This window comes from Trachinotus anak, unplaced genomic scaffold (genome assembly GCF_046630095.1).
Source record: "Trachinotus anak isolate AG129_WGS33_773 ecotype Australia unplaced genomic scaffold, CSIRO_AGI_Tana_v1 ptg000020l, whole genome shotgun sequence".
Taxonomy (NCBI): Eukaryota; Metazoa; Chordata; class Actinopteri; order Carangiformes; family Carangidae; genus Trachinotus; species Trachinotus anak.
Genome location: NW_027273871.1, coordinates 3,160,552 through 3,166,551, shown reverse-complemented (window position 1 = coordinate 3,166,551; position 6,000 = coordinate 3,160,552).

Here is a 6,000-nt window from a genome sequence, read left to right as displayed (position 1 = left end):
TTGGGAGGGTCGCATCGGAGGGAGGGGGTTTACAGCAGGAAGATCTATCTACAAAATCGCAAGTGATTCATATGTATAACAGCATAAGAAAATTAAAGTAGGGACCATACAAACGTGCAGACAGCTCTCAAACCTGAGACATTTTCAGAAGACAGGCCAGCAGGAATCGGTGCATACACAGGAGAGAACCGGAGAAGAGCGCTTCTACCTGCGTTTATAGGCAGCCTACAGAATTGATTTGTCAATCGATGTTGAGAAATCCTGCCAATTTGACTTTAAATATGAAGGACACAAAGCATGATGGAGGCAGTGCACCTCTGTCCAGTCTGTGGTCAGGAAGTAAAATACACAGAGAGCCACTGCTTCCTCACATCTTATATTCTGCTTGCATGAAGGCTTTTGTGGTTTTGTTTGGTTGTAAAGAGTTGTTTGACATTTAATTCCAAAGTTTGAAATTGTGAATCATCCTTTGTAACCCTGTAAATATCTGCATAGGTAATTGAATGTTATGTGCATATGTAGAAGACATTTGTATTTGTTTAAAAAAGTTTGGTGAGGTTACACAAAAACACTGAAAGAAGCACTTTTGTGAACATCTGCATACAGATACAGAGCAGAAAACTGCTCTTAAAATTCAGCACTCAGAGGTCCCACACAGTTTGTGACATTGGAGTTACAAGTAGAATTTTGACCTAGTTTTAACAGAGTCCAGTTAGAAGATACGTGGTTCTGAAAGGTGCGGTAGATTTTCAAGATGGACGACGGCACAGGCTTGAAAATATACGAAGAAAATTATTGTATTTCCAGGATTCCTGTCAACATGATCTACAATTGGAGGTATTTTTGGCCTTGTGAATGCAATATTTCAGGAAATCAGTCCTGCAGCATCCAGCCCATTATGCTATGTTAGCAAACCCCTTCTGTTTTTTTTTTTGTTTTTTTTTTTGAGGTGTGGTCCTGTATTGTCAGTTTTCCATCAGTTATAGGAGCAACTCTGTAATTCTCAGAGTTAAGACTTGTGTAATCATTCAAAGTTCATAGCTGAACTGTGTTATTATTGGATGTGGACTGTTTATATCCGAGTTCTTGATGATGTGGCCAGTAGTTGTAAGGATATGCATTTTGTTCTGGACCAATTTATTTGCCAAAAGTAACTGACCAATATACATGTACTTCTCTATTCACAATTGTCACAGGAAAGTAAACACTTAACAGACATACATGGATCATTGAATTGTTGCACAAACTTGGTAAAAATATCTTTAATGAATAGATTAAAACTTGCTTACATTAACTTCTGCTGACGATTTCTAAGTCCTGGGTGAAAGAGAAGGTATGAAGTAGGGCAACTAGAATGTGACGAGCATGCACAGCTCCATTTCACGGACTGAATGCTTGGCCATGAAAAAGTTGGTATTCTGCAGATCTTCTCTCTTTCTGGCAGGCGTGTTTCAGTCCTGCTGCAATGAGTCCATTCCATATGTGTCAGGCGGTGTTGTGTTTCTGGGGCATTCCCTCTATTTTCCCCCCTCCTCCTCTTCCAACAGCATGACTCTAATCCTGTGTGGGATATCTGTGGCACCTACCACAAACATTCACCACCACCTCAACACTCTGTCCACTCCTCAGAGTTGGGAGCGGAGATAAGGAGCCATTATGCCATTCAGTCATAATGGTGCTCTTCACATTTTATAGTGGATTGGAAGGAGCAGTTCCTGAACACAGATGTTGAAGTTCAGAATTAAAGTATAAATATTATACCTTGGTTACTTCTCTGAAATAATAATGAAGATTCCCTTCAAGTTTGAGATCAATCCTCAAGATTTAGGTGATCCCCTTTTTTTCTTTTTCATCTAGATCCATTAACAGGTCAAGATTTACAGTTCTCATTTTGACAATGTATCAAAATGTCTTTGGTGCATCTCAGATTTTTTAGCAAGTGCCTCCAGCAAGCAGCCATTATTTGGTTCAGAATGAAATATCTTGAAAACTATTGGATGGATTGAAGATTTAAGTGATCCTATTTTTTTTTCCTTTTTTATCTCCACCAACAGGTCAAAGCTTCTCACTTACCCAGTGAAATATTTCAACCTCTGTCTGATGTAATTTTGTACAGATTTTCTTGATCATGAAAGGATGAATCCCAAAGACTTTGTTGATCCTTGGACTTTTCCTTTACTTGACGTTTTTCATTTAGAAGTGAATGCATCAAATTGTCTTTGATGTTCCACTGACTTTTCAGCTTTTGCCTCCAGCAAGTAGGCATTATATGTTTCAGAATGAAATATCTTGATATATATTGGATCGACTGAAGGGGTATGATTATTTACAGCTGCATCACGCATACTTGCGGGGCTATTTAACAAGCAGCATTACTGAAAAAAAGTCACTATTGGCAATAACCCAATTGAACTTGGAGATGTTTGCTAATGCAAAGTCAGACTCAAGGTGAAAGATGGATGTCATTGCTTTGTATTGATCGCACCTAGCACATTGTTGGGTAATAAGGACCTGGCTGCGCATTTGGTTCTCTGATCTGCCCCTGATCTGCCCCATTGCATTATGAAGTGGGATTGAGGGCAGGAGGGCTGAACAGGGCTTTTTGTGTGCTGAGGTGAAGGAGTCATTGGGGTAAGAAGGTTTGGGTTACTGGAAGGAGGTTCACCATTGTCAATGGAAAGGAAGGAGAGGAGGGCAGGGCAGAGCCAACCGCTGGGCATAAGGGTTGAATTAGAGTGGCCCGCTCCACGGATTAGGTGACTGCCAAAGAGCTCAACGGGTATCCAGTCCAGGACCTTCTTTGTGAAGGTCAAGCTTGATGGATTCTCCAGAACTTGTGATGCTGGATACTTTGACCCTGTTCCCACACAGTACCGCTCTGCTGCATAGAAACCTTTGATCTTATTTCTGCGTTTTTTGCAAACTATTTTAAAAGTGGCTGGAGTGGCTCTCCATTCAGTGGAGCTTCTCCATATTTAACTTTGTGGACATTGCGATTATATGATTGCAAGGTCTCGGGTCCGTCCCACTCACTCTTTAAAGAAACTATTGCTCCTACCCCTCCACCGCATCATCAAACAGCACAAGACAACAAGCACTTTCATGCATTATGGGACTTAGTGAACCTGCAGCCACCATGTCTAACAATCACTATGAAGCAGACAGACTAACTGTAAATGAGTGAATAAATATAATAAAGTGTTAAATTGAGTAACAAATAAATCAAATATTACCCTTAAGTAAATTCATTCATACATTCTTTTATATTAGGTGCCAAAATAGTACACTATGAAAATTCATACATACACATTATGTATTGTGTTTATCGGAATCAAAACATTGAACTGAAAGCACTCTGTATCGTTTCTGTAGAGGTGATTCTGTATGGGTTCGCTACCACAAGCGACTCCTTTTAGACATTGCACATGATCATTTGATGTATTAGTGCAGCTTCAAGTTGACCACCCAAATTCAGAGAAGGAAAAAGGAGTTTTATCAATACTGAACATGTTTTATTTTCCTAATGAATTGCTCAAGTCTCAATGAATGGAAAAGCAAGAATGCAAGCGTGAGACATCAAGTGTATCGGCCCATCTCTAGCTTCCCCACTTCTCCATCCTCGACATTTCCCAAAACACAACCCTGAGATCAGGAAGCTCCCCTGGCCCAGTAGGTCATCTGTAACTGTTGATTTTTTTGTCCCTCTTTGTGCAATGCTCTCGTTAAAAGTGCGTGACCATTTACACAACAAGGCGTGGGAGGTATAACAGAAGCCCCCACAGAGAGGCTTGGTGCTGCTTAATGGGAGCCCGGGCCCTGCCCTCAGTCCTGGAGTCTTTCACACATCTTGCTCCCTGCCTCTCCAATTACTTCCACTGTCCTCCGGCAACAAAGACCCAACTGACTGCCCTCTCCTTCCCAGACCCTATCAGTGTGGATCCACCTGAGATTTCCCCTTGCTATCTCTCCAGCATCTATGGAAATGAAGTGTCTTGTGTAACCTTGTAAATGAGGCTGTAACTAATTAAAAAAGGAGGTACACAGAGTATCCAAAGTGACTCATGTTAATGCCGTAACTCTACCTACCACAGAGCTTGAAAAGCAAGGTTTCAGACTGTGTGTGTGTTTTTGGTTTTTGTCCATAAATGCCCCAGAGTGAGACTGTACTACTTTGGTGAGTTTGTGTGCTCAGGTGCCCTGAGCTTTAAATGTACTGAGTGAACTCTGGCAAAGTGTATATCACAATTGAGGTCTAATCCAAAGACAGAATCTACCTGAACCTCACTTTACACCTGCCAAGGTACATATAATTTGAATGGGTAGAAAAAAATGCATCAATTTCCAGAGAAACTAACACTACATTTTTTTAAATGCTTCAGATGCTGAGTGAAACATTGATAAGTCTTCGGTATTCGAATGTCTTTGTTCCAAAAAAGATAAAAGCTCCAGTGTTTCCACCAAAATTTCCACAAAAGACATTTTATCATCATTTGGCCCATTGCAGGTGTTAATGACAGATCCTGCCCAAAAGGTTTGACGGTTATCCTGCATGAGAGCCTCTCTTTGTACAAAACATTCCTCTTCTCCTGCATTTAAAAAATCAATATTTCTCTTTGGTTTTTCTACGTCCCTCCACCATTTCCAGATCTCTGACCTTCTCTCTACCTCTTACATATTGCTGTTTCCACTCCCTCTCTCCACTCACAGATTCCTATGCTGTCCCTCCCCTCAACTTCCCTCTTCTCCCCACCTACCCCCTTCCCCAAACACTGCTCTCAGATTAAGTTGAACACTATCCCAGGTAAAGTTTGCACCTGCTTCCTAAGGCAAAGCCCCTTTCACAGCTTCAACAGGAGCTTTTTAATCAACTCACTTTTCTAAGGACATCACTATTTTAAACGCCCAACACAAACCTGTGGATTGTTCTTGCTATTGCTGGTTGTGGAGCTGGAATTGGACAAGAAGAGCTTTTCTATCTGGACATCCAACTCCTCCACAAACACTTGTCTCACCCATCTTCTCTTCTCATCACTTCAGCAGCTATCACCTCCACTGCCTCCTTTTTACTCCCTCCATCACCACCACTACCACTCTGTGGATGGTCCTCTGCTGGATGGGACACTGCTGTGAGGAGGTTGCCAGGTTAGACTAGTGAGGTGCTAGATGTCCGTCTTCTGAAGCCAGGTGAGTATATCTGTTCCTCCTCTACGCGAGTTCATGGTTTGACGTTGTGGCAAAAAGGAATCTGAACTTTTCTCATTAGAAACATTTTTAATGATGCAAACATGGTGAAGTATGTTGGGTCATTTGTTGTGGTTTAGAAAATGTGAATCTGAGTGGCAACAGTATCATTAATTATCATTAGCTTTTCTGTAGTATTGCATACAGGAGTGCCAAAACTTTTTATATGTTAAGAGGTCACAATCCTTTAAATTAAAATAAAAATACCTATCACAGCTTATGGTAAAAGTGTGAATATGAACAGTGAGCATCTTAACCAAAGAGTGTTTTACATTATTTCATTTTAAGTTTTTTTTCAAGACCTGAAGTATTCATAGTAGTCATAGAAAATAATAATAATTGTAGTTTTTTTTCTTTATTTCTTTCCTTTAATCATCTTGGGACCCCTAATGTTTTTTAAGACCCTTTGGGGGATCCAAAGCCCCATGTTGGGTACAACTGATCTGATATTTCTACTCTTTCCACTGATTTTAGAATTAAGCATACAAAAACAGACAAGTTAAAAATAATTTCATTTCGTAGCCTTTAACATTGTGATTGTAATAATTTTACCACAGTGCAATTCTAAGTCCACGTACACAACTGAATGTTGTTCTGACTTAACCTGATTTTCAAGCCTCCAATGGGAAAAAAAAGTGAATAAAATACAAAATGTGCTAGAGTGAGTGAATTACCCTCTGATAAAACAAGTAGCTGACTTGATACAGTAAGAGTTGTCTCTCTTTGAGTTTGACCCCGTAGATAAACACGTCAAAGTGT